The sequence below is a fragment of the Bidens hawaiensis genome, unplaced genomic scaffold, assembly GCF_021521415.1.
Source record: "Bidens hawaiensis isolate Kalapana, Puna unplaced genomic scaffold, B.hawaiensis_p1.1 tig00001087_1, whole genome shotgun sequence".
Taxonomy (NCBI): Eukaryota; Viridiplantae; Streptophyta; class Magnoliopsida; order Asterales; family Asteraceae; genus Bidens; species Bidens hawaiensis.
In genome coordinates this window covers 2,234,083-2,252,073 of record NW_027491062.1, presented here as the reverse complement: position 1 = coordinate 2,252,073, position 17,991 = coordinate 2,234,083, and positions in this window count along the sequence as shown.

Genomic DNA, 17,991 nt, shown 5'->3' with positions numbered 1-17,991 from the left:
GTTTAAAGCTGAATAAAACTATTAAAATAAAAAAACGATTTTGTGCTTCGTCGACCATCAATATTTGTCTTATTACTTTAATCCGCACTTTGATCCGAGTACAAAAGGGGGCACAACAACTTGTTTATTGATTCTTTCAGTGGTTAGGCTCTATATTTTGGGTTAAGGTTGGTCTAGTTAAAACGTCACGTCACTACCATGTAGACAATGAAGTTTTTAACTAGTTCATCCTACACTATCGTGTTATGGATAAATTTGGTTTTAATTAATATTTAATAACATACGAATATGTATGTGTGCATGTATGATTGTTGAGTTTGAAGTGGACCCCACCTACCAAAACATGGTGTGGCGTTAAGAGGATGGCGTCAGAACAGAGGGTAAACTGGGTTAATGACACATGCATGGAGCGGTTGTGTTTCCGTTTAGTGATAGCTTTCGCGAATGAGTTGTATTTTGACTCTCTTTTGACTAGGAATGAGATCGGTACAGTATCGGTACCGAAAATCCCGATCCCGAATATCGCAAATTCATGGTACCGGTATTTAAGGTAAAAATTCAGGAATTACCGGTACCGATTTCAGTACTGATACTGAATTTGCTCATCCCTACTCGTGGTGCCTTTACAACCGGGAGCCTTATAGTGAAACTTTTAAAAGTTAAGGGGCATAAATATAATATACACATAAACCCAGGCATGTTTATGCAATTTAACACACAAATATGAAATACCCAATTGTTCATTAATCCTGTACCAGATAAACCAACAACAATATTATTATTATTATTATTATTATTATTATTATTATTATTATTATTATTATTATTATTATTATTATTATTATCCTTCAATCCAGCATGACAGAAGACGATCGATCCAGGGTTTCAATCCATGAATCAACCCATGATTCATCCAACACCAAACAAAGGTAAATTTGAATACAATTAATCCCAATGTTATCAAGATTTCACCTTTTTATGGTTTTGAAGTTGAATTCATGAAAAAAATGATATTATTTGATAACCCTTTTCTCAAATTCTCAATCTAATTTGAATACAATCAATCATAATGTTACCAATTTATTATTATCATTAGGTTTATTTTTATAAGTGTTTGCTATTATTTTTTGTTTGTTTATGTTAATTTTTTATTATGAGAAGTTATAAGTATTTTCTGATTTATATTTTGTTGTTATTATCACTTTAAGTTAAATCAAAATCTGTATTTATGTTTTATTTGTGTAAAACATAAACAAATAAATTAACTTTTTATTGTTCTTGAAATATCTTATTAAGTGTGAATTGTTTGGTATATAGAGGAACGATTAAATAAAAAGAGAAAATTTTATGGAAGTCTCACACAAACTAAGTAATCACTAATCACTAATTTTTATAATTAATATTTTATAAAGTCTCGCCGCTTTATGGTGCGGTCCCTTTAAAACTAGTTCTTTTAACCAATTTACCTAGAGATTGTTCTTTGATCGCACTAATTTTATAAAGTGTCACCATGGGACTCCACTTGATGTGAAATATGACGTACATATCTTGATACCGTCTGACTAGAAGCCATTTAGTATTTATTTAATAGATGAAATTATGACAGTAGTTGTATCGTAAAGGACGAACTTAAATTATATATTGAAGTAAAATAAAATAAAACAATCGTGTCATTTTTTTCATTTTAAATCTAGTTTCACATTTTGTTATTTTTTTGGTGGTGTTTTTATATTTAGTTCACTATTTAATAAAACATAAACATATATAGTTAAATCAAAATATGTATTTACTTTTATCAGGGGCGGACCCACAGTTGTGGCAGAGGTGTCGGCCGTCCCTGTGAAACTTTTATTTTTAATAGAATATATGTATTAGTATTCATACCGACCCGTGTAAAATTATTATTGATAGAAAGAGAGTATTTGAGATGAAAAGGAGAATAAGGAAACTATGAGACCAATTTTTTTCCGACCAGCATCATACTCTATGAATCTATGATAAAGAACCATAGCAGTTTAAGAAATAAAGAAGAAGACCTAAGTGTAATAGGATATTATCTGTTTAGAAGCTATTGGGCTTTCTTTAAATTAAGTGTGGCCCAGTATTCCAAATTTTTTATTCGTTCTAACTTCAAAATAAAATACAATGTGATGAAAGTCCATGTGAATAAAAATAATTCAATATATAATATTTTACTAAAAAATTTTAAGAAAATAGTTTTAACCCTTTATTAATCTCTTTGTTAATTTATCGAAAACCTAATACATGTAGAAAATATTTTTAATTTATTTTACTCATATTTTATTATTTACTAGTTTTTTGTTGGCTGAATTTTTCTTAATGGGATACACTTCCTTCACAAAAAAGAAAAATTTTATTATTTATCAACTTCTAATTACTACTTAAAGTAACTTTAAAAGAAATCAACATTATTTATTCGGATTTAACCTAACCAAGAGAACTGAAGCGGGCTAGAAAAAAATTATATACAATTTTGATCTGATTTGAACAGCTGAACCGAACCGAAAATATTTTATGCCAGTAGTTAACCGACCAAAAAATTTTCCGACCCCTGTAAGAAATTTTCTGGATCCGCCACTACTTTTATTTGTGTATAATGTGCCATACTTGTAACTTTCTTTTGATATTATATAACTATTTACACATATATTCCTAAAAACGATTACCAATCTATATTTACCCAATCTAAACAATAATAACAATAATATAGTATTAACAATAATAAAAATAAATAAAGGTATTTAGGATATAATTTTTCATGTTAAAATAAAGTTAAGAGAAAGATGCCTTGTAATCCTGAGCGTGTTAAAAACTTTTAAGTATCCAAAAGTAGACTACCACTTTGTGTTGACAAAATGGCCCTACTAAAATTCCCTCATCACCAATCACGAGCTGCCACGGTAGAATACAAGATTTCAATAAATATTTATACTTTTATCGTATCACATTACCTGCCGCCGTCAACGTCATATTTGACAACGGAAAAGTGAACAAGGGGTGTTACGCGTTTGTTATACATGAAAGAAGTGATAAGATCGGGATCGTGCCCATACATTTACTCATATCTGTACCAGAAAGTACCCGTATTTAAAACCAGTGAATCTTGGTACTCATACCCGTATCCAAATTATTTGGTACGGATACAGGTACAGATACAGGTACGGGTACTTTGGGTACGGTAATCGCTTTGGCACCCCTTTGTTTTTTTTTAAATCTCCACTAAACTAGGTAACAGTACGATATTGACAATCAAATACCTATAATACCAAAACCGTAATATCATAACGAGAACCATAATACCGCAACCAAAACATAACACCAAAACTAAAAATGAAGCAAATCAACCATAATATAAAATCAATTCTTTTTTCTATTTCTTTGTTTATTGCTTCCTTAATTTTTATAGAAAAACAAGAGAGAAAATTAATACATGTTATTTAATAATATACACAATTACACATACATGAAATAAAAATATACGAATACACAATATATGAATACACACATATAGATTGAGAATGAAGTTATTCAACTAATATATATATGTTTTGAAAATTCCGCTTAAAAGTTAAGTTATGAATGTTGGAAACCTAATAAAAGTCCCTACATATTCTAAACGGGCACCAATACCCGTACGTGTACCCGTACTTATAATCAGTAAATCTAGGTACCAATACCCGTACCCAATAGACATGTACGGGTACAAGTACGGGTACGGGTATTTGGGAAAACATTCTCATCTCTACGTGAAACCGATTAAAACTACGTTATTTTGATTAAGAGATTCTAATAAGTCGATTTTATTCTTTTAACTCCTATTTCCTTTCATTAATTTAGAAAATTTTGATTACATCCCTGATTAATCGATCATCTTTGGACAAATCATCTTCATAAAAAAACAAAAATACCAATTGCAAATCATCCTCATCATTATCTATCATCGAAATCACAATCGATCATATTATTAAACTTAGGCCATGGGGTATGCTTTAACTTCTACATAGGTTAAAGTGACATGACACGTTAAAGATGGATTAAACCGTTCCCCACTTGTGTTAAGTGTGTTAAAATGGTTCATGGGTTATGCTTTTAACGGGTTAAAAGGAACAATATGCATTAATTATGTATTAATTACTAATTGATTTGTTATATTAATTATGTGTTAAATGGGTTAAGTCATTTCCTTTGGATGACATAGAGTGGAAAATAAAAGTTGAGGGATGTGAAGCTTATATGAAATTAAGCTGGGTTAGAATATCCCCATGGCCTTATTTGTTTATCGGCATTCTAATTCCACTTTCTAGAAAGGTGTGTGATTAAATTCGACTAAACTAAAGTTGTTTCATTTGGAACATGAATCTTCAGAAAAGAAAGTGATCCCATTTGTTGGAATTTCATTAATCAATTTTGTTATTTTTTTCCATTTGAAATATGTAATCGAAAATGAATTTCATTTGTCAAAGACTGAATTAATAAACAAATATTCAAGCCGATGTGGACTTTTAGTCGCATCAATATGTAGTGAAACTGATCAATATAACAGGAATAAAATTAATATCTATTTTGATTTAGTCAAAACGACGTTGTTTGATAGGTTTCACATGTAAGTTAGACGCGTAACAGCCCCATATTCACTTTCCCCATTTGAGAAATACTATGGTAATAAAAAGAGTAAACTGTTGTTCTCGTTGATATGGTTTACGAGCGAGATCATATTGAGTCTCTATTTGAAATATTACAATTTGAAATATTATTATTTGAAATCCACGTCCTCGATGTTTAGTAGCAGTTTGAGTCCCTCATCCTAACTTCTGTTTGTTTTATCGTCCAAAATTTGGTTAAATTATCACTCAGAATTGGAGCCATATTGTACATCTGTTCACTTCGATCGATACATCTGCAATCTCGTGTACTTTTTGATGATTGAGGAACTATTGATCATCATTCCCACTGGATTCGAGCCCTATCCAATATGTCACAACTCTCATCTTCTTCATATACGAGATCAAGGCCACATACGAACGATGTATCATATTTGATTTACTCTTGTTGTGTAGCTATGTGCTATCAGATTTCCAGGATGGATGCAAACGTTGGTCGACGATTCTTGTGCTATGTAAATCTTTCAATCCTCAAATTCTGATGATTAATATCGGATAGGGGGCGGGTCTTGGACGTGGATTAATTGAGATGGGTTAAATGAGAATGGGATTTCAGGGATATAAATACCCCCAAAATCCCAAAATATCTTCATTTTCACCAAACTCCCTAACACCCCAAAACACACACACACCACACACATACCGCCGCCGGCCGGCCGAGCCAAGGGAAGAGTCGGGCAGGTCCGAGAGAGAGAGATTAGTGTACTAGCAAGTAAACGAGATCCAAACAAGCCCAAAAAGGTATGATTCTTAATCTTTGAAGTTTAAAGATCCAAGCTTTTTAGTGTATAAGCGACCGAAAATGGTCGGGAAGCGTAGTGGGTGACATTGAACCATAGCAAGGGTGTTAAAATCGCTCAAAATGCTGGAAAGAAACCGAACAGCGGCTGTCTGGGCAACTTCGCCTTCAAAGCGATGAACTTCGCCTGCAAGCCAAGTTCGCCTGATGAACTTCGCCTGCAAGCTAAGTTCGCCTGATGGCAACTTCGCCTAAAGCTAAGTTCGCCTGATGACAACTTCGCCTGAGGCCAAGTTCGCCTAATTGATAACTTCGCTTACGGCCAAGTTCGCCTGATGACAACTTCGCCTAAAGCCAAGTTCGCCTGATGACAACTTCGCCTAAAGCCAAGTTCGCCTGATGACAACTTCGCCTAAAGCTAAGTTCGGCTGATGACAACTTCGCCTAAAGCTAAGTTCGCCTAAGGTTTAACTTCGCCTAAAGCTAAGTTCCCCTAAGGTTTAACTTCGCCTAAAGCTAAGTTCGCCTAAGGTTTAACTTCGCCTAAAGCCAAGTTCGATTAGAAAATAAATTAAAAACCTAATGAAAAATGTGTTAAGACAGTTAATGGAAATAAAATTTTTCCAAGCTGACCTGGCAGCTCGACCCCAGCCAGGGGCTCTGCCCCTTGGACCCTGCTAGGGGCTGCCGCCCCTAGACCCCGCTGCCAGGGGCGCTGCCCCCGGACCCCCGTTCGTTGTGGGTCATATAAAGATAGAAATACATTATGAGAAGTGATAGTTAATTGATACGTATACTTGTTATACAGTCAGCCGTGCACAACTGAAGAAAGGGATTACGATTAACGGTGAACGTAACCGTGTTCAGGTGAGTTTCTAGCCCCATTTATGTGTTATGTTTTCAGGGCTGTGTGCATACTCGATATGTTTGTTAATACGCTTATCCTAAGAGATAAGTGTATGCCTTATGTGAATGATATGATATGTAGGAATGATTGCTTGATGGTACGTGAACGATCTTCGGATATTGCACGTACTGTCAGGTTGTAACGCTATGTGTAAGGTAAGTATGATATGTATGCTTATGTGTATGAACGTGATAAAGTTAATAAAAGAAGGAAATGACGGTTGCATGGTTGTATGGTTACGAAAAGGGTACCGAGCCCTAATAATACTCGAGGTATGATGTATGGTCGTATGGTAACGAAGAGGGAATCGAACCCTACTAATATTCGAGAACTAGGGAACCGAACCCTACTAATATTCGAGGAAAGAGGGAAACCGAGCCCTAATAATACTCGTGGAAAGAGGGAAACCGAGCCCTAATAATACTCGAGGAAGGAGGGTACCGAGCCCTAATAATACTCGAGGAAGGAGGGTACCGAGCCCTAATAATACTCGAGGAAGGAGGGTACCGAGCCCTAATAATACTCGAGGAATGTAGGGCGTAATGCTCTTTATAACGTAAGATATGAAGGTAAGTTAATACAAAAGAAAGTAAGAAAGTAAGAAAGTATGAAAGTATGAAAGTAAGAAAGTATGAAAGTATGAAAGTATGAATGAAAGAATATAATGTTATGTGAATGGTATGATTATGTGATTATCTAGAACTCACTCAGCGTAGCTGACTTTTAGTATGCACGCATGTGAGTAGGATGAGGCAGCTCGCTTGAGGAGACACATGGCACTGAACAAGAGTCTGGCATCTGAAGACTTATGATGTTTTAATTTTAAAATTCAGATAATCAGGGTTAGTAATAATTGTTTATGTTCATTTTGGATGATATAGTTTAAGGATTAAAGGTTGTTGAATGTTTAAATTCGGTTAATGTTTTAGGATCGTAGGTTGTAGATTGTTATAGTTGAATGTATTAATTCAGTTTATTTTTTAGTTTTATTAGAGAATGGGAGTTTGTGAATGGCTAAGGTGGGTTGATACATGTCCCATATATGAAAGGATACCTGCTTTGGTCAAACTATCAACAAGAAAGACGAAGTTGAAAAAACAAAGCTATGAAAGTCACGGAATTAAAAATTATATTAGAAATTAGTTGGATGTATGTGTTGATAAGTTCTTCATGTAAGTAACAGAAAACATGAATAACAATAAACCTGTGACATTCGTCAATTTCGGTTCTCGAATTGTATTCGTTTTGTAATATTTTATCGTGTAAACCGACCCGTTTTGTATACTGAAGCTTATGTTATAATCAAAATGATGGATTTTAAGTTAAGATATTGTTTTACACTTTTTGGGTCTTGAAAACATCATTTTCGGTCCTTAAAACGCCTTAAAAATGACTTAAAACAAACATTGGGGACTATTATTGTCATTTACTAAAAACTTGTTTGACCATTTCAACCATCACATGCATTTTTGCCTTATTTGAATGAACCATACTCTTACTACTATAAAAGCAAGGCTCCATACACTAGTTTGTTTGTTCATCTTCTCCAAAATCTCTCTCAAATCCAAGTATTCATCTTCAACATTTTGCTATTTTGACTACTTAAGGTCAAACTAAAGCTAACATTGTTCTAACTAATTCTTATTACTTGAAGCTTGATGTTGCAACATATATATAATACACACCCCTTGTTACCTTTGATAGTTGCTTCTCCGACTCCGGTTCGTTAAGCTTCGGACTTCGTAAGACAATGCTTCATGTAGGACTTTTAGGGTCCTTGATATATATATACACTTATATAACTTGTTTGCACATATTAATCTTGTTTAACTTCTGCTTTTTTTAGTTTGTTTGTCATATTTATGAAGTTCCATGGTGTGGGTTTGTAGAGACTAACCTTGGTTTAACCGTAAATAGTCCAAACCGTAAACCAAACTTGTTACTAGTTTTGTTAAATACTTGTTTAAACATGTTTAATGTTAGATTTAAGTTTTTTTAAAATCATTTTCACAAGTTCTTTAATATTTGGGCATGTGGAAACCATCAAGGAACATATTGTGAGATGGAAACCGAACCAAGCTGAACTTTTGTTTAAAGACTTTGTTATTAACTTTTTGGTTGTAAAACTTAAGTATTTTCATTTGTACATTATTATACAAGTTCCTGGTTATTTGGACATGTGGAAACCATCAAGGAACGTATAGTGAGATGAAAACCGAACCAATCCGACTTTTACTCGCTTAAGACACACAAGTGTGTTTTTAGCTATCAAGACTTGTATATTTATTTAAACATAGTTTACAAACTAATTTTAATTATTTTCTTAAGTACTTGGAAATGTTGGATCCAACTTGATCTCATAACATAGTTTGGACCGACAAAACCGAACACTCGCTTAACGTGCGTTGTTAGTTCTAAAATAATAGAACTTCATACTTGGTTAAGTCTTACTTGATTTTTATGAGTTATCTCATAACATTTAATATTTTGGAAAGCAGACTTTGGGTTTGACCAATTATCAAGACCCGAACCAACAACCCAAACACTCGTTAAAGACCCGTTTTAGTATCATTATCCCAAAGGAATTTGCATTTTTGCATTTTTCCCACCTTATTACTTAACATAGGTTAAGTAAATATTAGGGATAGATACTTTAACCCGGTTTCGAGCAAACTTACATTTTAAAGGACTATTGTTATAAATTCTTAATTATTTACATTTTAAATCTTAAACTTTAAATTGTTTGCATTTCTCATTATTTATTTTTTACTTAAAGACTTTCAAGACAATATTTCTAATTCAAGACTTCCGTTTATTTAGGCCTTGTTCGTTAAACTCGCCGTTCCGGCAAATCTCCAAATTATCATCTTTCAAGTTTATTACTTGAACATGAGTACTTTCATACCCCGTTTTCAATCTTTGTTTTGGGGGTGACATTTCATCTTATCTAAACTAAATGTTTTATACTTGAGTCTTAAACCACAAACGTTATTGTATACCTTACTTAAATAAATGCTCAATTTGGGGTTTTGTGATTATATGCCTATGTGTTTATCTCTTTTGGTTGGTTGATTTATAAAATCCTAGACTATTTAGCATCCCCTTATAGCAAGGTGTCGTTAACGTAATGCAATTAACGATAACTATAAAATCTTAGACTATTTGGCATCCCCTCATAGCAAGGTGTCGCTAACGTAATTCTATTAGCGATCTTATCTATTTATCCAAGTTATTGCTCTTATTTATTGTTTTGTATACAAGTTTTGTGGCTTTTCTTACTACACACTTATATGTTCAAACTTATGAATTGCTCACCAACCTTTGTGTTGATAAACTTTATTTTATGAAATGTTACAGGTTTGCATTTTGGTTGATTGTGGAGCTTGAAGAAAACGTCACAAATACCTCTAGGATATTAGCAAAAATGGACAATATTTGATTTGCTATATTTTGTTATATGTTGTTCTATTGACTTATGAATATTGTTATGTGAAATGAAACGAGTTTGTTAAATATTATCGCTTTAAATAGTGTCATGCGCTTATGAGCAATCGTTGCACCCCGGCATTAACCGCTGCCTTTGGTCGGGGTGTGACAGATTGGTATCAGAGCCTTGACAATAGGATAGGTGGTTAGACGTAACGACCTGTAAGTCCCGAATCTGGATGACAACAATTATGATATCAATAAACAAGTATTGGTGCGGAAATCCAATACTTGGTGACTTAAGAACACAAATAAACACAAGAATGTAACACGGGATTGCTTCAAAACACATGTATGTTTATTATATGTCGGGTGCTTAAGCACATACAATACTCGCACGTCTAGTAACTCATAGACGGCTAAAACACAATACAAGTGGGTAAATTAACAACAAACACTCTATACAATACATGCACTATATATAGGGAACCAAAAATTAAAGCCCATATGAACCAAAAGCCCACCGAGATCTCTAAAGAGATCTCGGCTTACATGATAAATCCGTAGCCCAGCCCACTTAGTGTAGACTAAGTATAAACCATACAAAACTAGGCCCAACAATCTCCCCCTTGGTTTGTAGCTTTGTCTTCAATCATGCTCCATGTAGTCAACATCTGCATCCTTTAACGCACCTAGCCAAAACTTGCACCTGATAATAGATGCAACCATGTTCGTTTATTCTTTGGCGGCCATTCCAAAGATCGGTTCAGCAATAATCTGGAATGTGCTAAAATTGTGAATGTCCTTTTCTCCAAACTTGAACAAATCCTTTGGATCAACAAATCTATACTGCCCTTTGCCCTTCTGAAGTTTGACAACAGCGGTGGCACTTGCACTGTCATAGATCCAGAATATCATGTTGTCCAGAGTACCATCTGGAATTGCATCAGGTAGAGGATTGTGGGTGGCTTTTGTTGTAGCAAGCCACATGACATTGACCATTGTTTTCCTTGTCTTTGGATCTACCACCCCCTTGGCTTTCTTTAAGAATGGCTCAGCTGTTGTCATATTTGGGAAGCCTCTATCAACCTGACTTCTCAAAAAGTTCCAAAAGTCTCTACCACGTTTATCATTTGACGAATTGGTGAAGGGAGAATTTATCAGGTCACTCAGATCCACCTTAGTCCAGGAACCGAAATCCTTCATCTTTTTGTAATATTCCCAGACTTTCTCTTAACCCACCACATACTTTTATCAGCATCAAATCCCCATGACACAATTCCCGAACGATCGCCATATTTATCTGAGAAGTTTTTCTGAAAGGTCATGATGAACCTGTCTGGATGATCTGATGATTCAACATTCTGGTTTGAGTTTTTCATCACCATCAGCTTTTTCTGAACTCGATCTGACTTCTCCTTGGTGATTAGTGGTGCATCCATATACTGTTTCAAAGTCTCAGACTCATAAATGTTGTCGGCTGGGCGAATAGGAGAGCCTTTACCTTGATCAACTGTGGGTGTTTGAGAAGCCACATCATCGTTGCTTTTAAACTCATCTCCAAACTTTTGAAATAGCTTTTGTTGGAGGTCAAGATACATTGCTGTTAAACCTCCCATACCAGACTGCAACTCCTTTATCTTGGCACCCTTTTCAGAGTTGCTCGCTTCCAGTTCTTGAATGCAGACATCCTTGACTACCGAATCTTGTTCGAGTTCAAAGACTCGACGTTGTAACGCATGAATGTCAACAGGAGCATCTTCAAGAACAATTTCCTTACCCTTGTTCTGAAAGTAAGTTTCTTGCATGGCAAGAATTTGGGCAATCTTGTCTGATGTACCTGAGCTTGACTGACCCTGAACAGCTGGGCCAGATGAACCTGAGGGAATATCTGTAGTATCGGTGTACGGAATATTTGTCTCAAAGTCAAAATCACTAGCAAAATCACTAGACAACAGATCTTGAAATGACGGCTCTGCATTAGATGTATCTTGTTCAGCTTGTGTTTCTGGAGCATGTGACTCAGGTTGAGCAGTTTGTTGTTGTGGGCTGGTGGTTGTTGTTTGTGTTGGTGTTGTGGTTGTTGCTTCAGCTTCACTGTCCAACTCGCTGGATCTCGGATCAATCCTTTTCCGTTTACGAGGGATGAGATTAGCGGTTGGTTCTTCACTCAAGTCTTCTTCAATGTTTTAAGTAACTGTCTGAGGAGGTTTCAGCGCAATTGACTGTAATAAAGCTTTGGCAGCTTCAAGAGCACTTAATTTCTCAGCACTTGGAGGGGTATCTGTCTGACGGTGTACTGTCTCATCTTCTTCATCATAAGAGATTTCAAAAGCTGCAGCACGTGGTTGAACTGGTTCCGCATGCTCATCAGCAACCTGAGCTATGACTAGCTCAGCTTCTATCTCAGCAAATCGTCCAAATTTCATCAGGGCATTTAGGCCCCGATATACAACCTTGGACCCTTTTCTGGACTGTTTCATTAACCCAAAGGTGTTGGGTCCCATTGACTTCATATCCAAGGTGTTAACGGTTTTGACGAGATCGGTGTGGTGAAAATCAAAAATCATATGCAAGAATCTTGGATACATGAGGAACATCTCTTTCTTCTTCCCTTTCAGATTGCTCATCATTTCATTGAAGACGAACTTGGAATAGTTGTAATTCCAATCCATGATCAAAGCAACCACGGCAGACATTTGAGTATGGCTAATTTCGTCTGATCCTCCCTTTCTCCCGGACACACAAGTAAAGAACGTGTGTATTAAGAATCTCCAGTATGGGTGAAACAGTTTCTTGATTGCTGGAGGATAGGTACCCTCGTAACCCAACCTGGTGAGAATCTCAGAGACAGCTGTATGAGAGTATTCAGTTGGGTAATCTGGTTGATCACCAAACATCAGCACCTCTCTGATGATAGCTTCGGTGACTGTCACTGGCTTCTCTCGTACTTTGGAGTCTATTGACATATCTCCACCCGCTCCTTGTTGATTGATTTTTGCATTCTTTCAGAAGTCGGTGATCATCGTCTTGCATATAACAGGATTTTCTCGTAGTGCGTGAGAAATCCTGCAGGTGTTGAGGGCAACAATCATAGACTTGAATTCTTTGTGAGTCATGGGTGGATCAAATAGATGTCCAGCAATATTATGAGTATCCACAAATTTTAATGTAGCCTGATCAGCCATTTCTAGAAGAACACATGCCTCATAGAGGTTAGATCAAGTCCTTTTTGCGCAATTACCTATGAAATAATCAATAGGTACCAAAAAGTTAATGGATTTAATTAACATTATGCAAGAAAGGTTTCGGTTGCCGGAGAAGGTTTAGAGAGATGGAGAAGTGGAGCAGTAATAATGAGAAGGGTAGAAGATAAAAAGTTTTTGGGGTTTTACTTATAATCCACCCAACATGGGCCGAGAACCCACAGTGGGCTCAAAAACATTCATTCAGCCCAGATTCAAGTTGACCCAAAATTAGTCAGCCCAACACCCTTCTAAAAACCTATATTAAGAACAAACTCAGTCAATTCAAACGTTCCGAGGGGAGTAGATTCGAGATAAAAATACAACAAAATAATAAAAAAAACAAAAAACATTAACATACAAAGAAACTCCCTTAATTTTTAAAAGATTGGCTCTCGCTTAAAATTAAGATTGGCTCTGATACCAATTGTAAGTCCCGAATCTGGATCTCTACAATATGATATCAACCCGAACACGATGTTAGTGCGGAATCCTAACACAGTGGTGATTCAAGAATGAGAATACGAAATAATATCAATATGATGAACACGATAATACTCCAAATGCACACAATTATATTAATAAATTGTCTGGTACATGAGTTTGCTCTCTTGATGGTGGCTAATATTGATTTACAGTTTCTCTCAATGTAAACAACCAAAAACTGAACTAGCAACTTAGAACCCTGTACAATGCATTATATATATAGGGTACTCAATACACAAGCCCAACCATAGCCCAAAGCCCACCGAGATCCATAATGAATCTCGGTTTACATACATAACCCAACACGAAACCCAATAAACATATAATTAAGTACAAACCACCAAATATGGACCCAACAATCTCCCCCTTGGTTGTAGCTTCGTTCTTGATTATTTCACTTCAAACTAGCCTAACCGAAATCCATAGGGATTTCGGTATTACACCAATGTAGTTCTTCAACTCGTCTTCGTTTACATCACTTTAGTCTTGACCATGTCGTGGCCTTTCGATATGCGTCAGTCTAACCAATTTATGACCCAACAATCTCCACCTTAGACTGATGCTTTCAAAACCTTCAGAATCTTTACTTGAACATGATCAGCAACTTCAGCATCTGCATCCAATACTCTACCATCTCCCCCTTTTTGATAGCATCATCCAATTTGAATCTCATATACTTCATATGCTTCCGTTGCAAGAAATCAGTCTTGAAAGAACAATCAACTTTGATAGAAAGATCAACCAAAATATTTTGAAAACAATTAAATAAAACAAAATAAGACAAACATATTTTTAATTTTTAATTTTTCTGATTTTTATGTTTTTCTTGAAAAGACTTGAAATGAGATCATACCAGCTAAACCAACTATAACACAATAACCGATATCAGATTTCATGAGCTGTAAATTCCAAAACGATTTCTTAACATGTTTGTTTCGACAAGAGTAATCAAGAAGTAAAAATAAAATAAATGAAATAAAATAAAACTAAAAACAACAGATAAAACAAATTTAATCACCTGGCCTTCTTGTAATTTAGCAAAAATTTGGGATCAAATTTCAGTTTTTGATAAAAACGCCTCCTTTTAAGAAAAGATTCGAACATGGAATCATATTGTTTAAGGTGCTATCACAAAGATTCATGTTAAACGTTATTATGACATGAAGAGACAGGTTGATAGCAGGTATAACGAACTTAGCATGAATTTCATTGCATCAGTGATATGAATTAGGTTCAGTTCGGCATAAATCTTAGATGGACATCACTCATAGACCTGTGATGCCTCCTATCTCTTCTCAAAGCGTATTTGGCTTTCCCCAGATCACCCCAATTTGACTCCAACCCCCTAGTGCTTGATCAAAAGATTTTTATAGATAAACAAACAATAATTTATGCTTTAAGGTTGAACGTTGGACTTACAAGCCATCCGGACTTACAGGCCTTTCATTCGAGACATGACAGTACTTACTTTTATGCCCCCATCTCTGTAGTTCTAGTTTGACCCTTTAAGATTTTGAAATACGAAAATTTTTTTTAATAACACAATAATCCCCTTTTTTATTTTTTATTTATTTATTTATTTTTTATTACACATAATTTTTTTATAGCTTAAGCAAGAACTTAGAAACATAATATTTTTGGTGATCAAGACACTAACGGGCTAGTGTATGACTGGGTAATTGCCTATTATTCGGAGAGGTGTATATGGAAACATGCACATGTCTTCAAAATGACTCTCCACAGTAAGTTCAACATATTTAGTTTATATCACTTCAACTTTTACGCATCATGGAAAGCTACCATACAAATCAATGACTGTTCTAGAGCCTTTTAAGCTTAATAACTTCACCCGTTAGGCACACAGAAACAATTTATCTATCACTTTCCAAAGTTTGGATCAATTTTCATTTGAAAATACTTTAAAGCTTCTCAAAAGCTGTTAACTGAATAATGATATCACTTCCTAGAAGACACACATGTTAAGAACTCAGTTACCCCGTTCACTCTTCAGTTTTCAAGTAAATAGCTATCTCGTATGACCACTAGTGGTTAACAGGACCAAAACACATATGAAAATACGTGTCCCTCCAACTTGGAATTACCGAAATAATTTTAAGTGAAAGAATTCAAAACACAAAAGCACATCACAATCGCCCCGGATGCTTTAAGTTTTTAGATGAATGGCTATCCTGTGGATCTACAAGTAGATCACCGGACCAGACATATTCAAGTATATGTTCTTCAAACTTGAACAACCGACATAATTTTAAGCGAGAGTGAATCTTGAAAAACATTATCAAAACTTTTATTTTTTTTATTTATTAAAAACACACACTCTTTTTTAATTTTTTTTATTTTCTCCCCCTAAATTTGTGCAAAAATTTTGACAGAAATAAAAACTTTTATATACAAATTTAACCTCAAAAAGACTCAATCTTCGAAATGTAGTATTTAATAAAAACTTTGATGAAGTGTGATAGTCAGTCAACTGATGTACTATCATTTCTCATGCACATTCAAGTCATTTTCTCATTTTTGGAAAACAAAATACACCATACTTAAAAACTATACGTGAACATATTTTTGAATTTTTCTTAAAATTTAAAAATTTAAAATCTTTTTGACTGATCAATCTTTCATACCAAAGTGATACGGTTACCTTTTATCTTCAAGACATTATTTTTCCATTTGTGAGAATCTCCCGTTAAGAATAACCTTGTTTTGAGATTATGCATCCTTGCGAGTTGAATGTCTGGAACAAACCTTTTAATATGCAAATGTATTCCATGATTTGTTCCTACACACTTAGAGAGCATATTAAAAACGTTCTATCACCCAAAAATCCCGTCCAGGCAACAAATAATTCATTTTATGGTTTAAAGATTTAGAAAAATGGATATTCACTCTGTCATGTGCCTGAAACAACCCATTTAATAAACAATGAATTTGTGGTTGTTCCTACATGCATAGCGGGATCAGTTGGACATAGGAACCCAAGTCATAAATGTCATGGGGTTCCCTTGAGCATCAACATATGTGACATCTTGCCAACTCATATATTTCCCATTTTTAATAGAATCATTTGTTAATATAGATTCTGGTTGCTGAGTTTTAAGTTTCCAAGTCTGTCTTGGTTTAGTGAAATTTGAAAGAACAGACTTTGGAGTGGAGCATTTCGAATTCGAATTCTTAGAACTCTCAACACTCTTTGATTTCTGAAAATTTATTTTTCTTTTAATAGTTTCTAAATCATTTGAGTTTAAACCTGTCATATTAACTTTGAATCCTTGAGTATCTGTGATCCGTTGTACAGATACTCGTGGTTATGTAAAATAAGCATTTTGTTTAACCACTGGATTCGGTTGAAACCTATTACCTTTCACCTGAGGAGCTTGTCTATTAACAGGACGGTAGTAACACTCCTTTGCCAAATGCCCGCCTTTCCCGCAGATGAAACATGCCTGCATCCTTCTTCTAATGTCAACGTAAGCACTTGCTTCATGTTGGAATTCCTTCTTATGAAAGGTTTTTCCATTCTTCTTGCCCCTTGGCGCAGTCTTCTGATTTTGCTTGTAATAAGGAACATATAAACAATGAACACAATTTCTGGCTATATGTCCTGGCGTGCCACAGTGGTAACATGTTTGCCTCTTAATATAAATATCACTCACTGATTTATCAGCACATGGAGATCCGGAGGATCTATGAGGATGAGATTGTCCTTGTTGTGCTCATTTTTTTTGTGCCTTCCCTTTGTTGCCACAACACTGTGTATTATTATTAGTACAACTTTGTGTTGTGGTGTCATCTGAGTTTGATGACACGTTAGAAAAAGATTCATTTTCACTAGTCTGAACCCCTTTACTATAAGAAGAAACATCATTTACTATATCTGCACATGAAGTAGAAGTATCAAAATTGTTTACACATTTAAAAACAGGCTTGATTTCCTCTAGGGATCCTGATCCAACAATTTTAGATTGAATCTGTTTACCATACTTCATGTCTTTTACCTTTTCTTCCTGCTCTTTGGTAAGAGAAAGACTAGTATAGTTGTCATTGTATGGTGGGGGAACTTGACTGTATCCTATTCCCTCACCTTCATTTCCCTTCCACCACAATTGGTTTTCAATCATTGAGTTAACTACTTTACTGGAACCATCGAATTTTTTAAAATCAAGTTCAGCCTTTTCAAACTTACTAGTTAGATTCAAGATCTCTAACTTGGAGGCCTCCAGTTTAGCAGTTAACTCAGCAATTTCTTGATTGGCATCTAGGTAATGACAACTTTTTATACTAAAATTAGATTTGAGCTTAGAAATGTCCTTCTTCTGTGCTTCTATTTTGTCTAGAAAACCCTTCTCATTTTACTTAAGTTTAAAGTTTTCAGCTTTTATTATCTCCACATCTCTAGTTAGGTTATCTTTATGAAGCTTATATAATTCTACTTTTTCAACACAATTTAAGGAACATGGTTGAAAACGTACCTCAAACGAACTCTGAGAT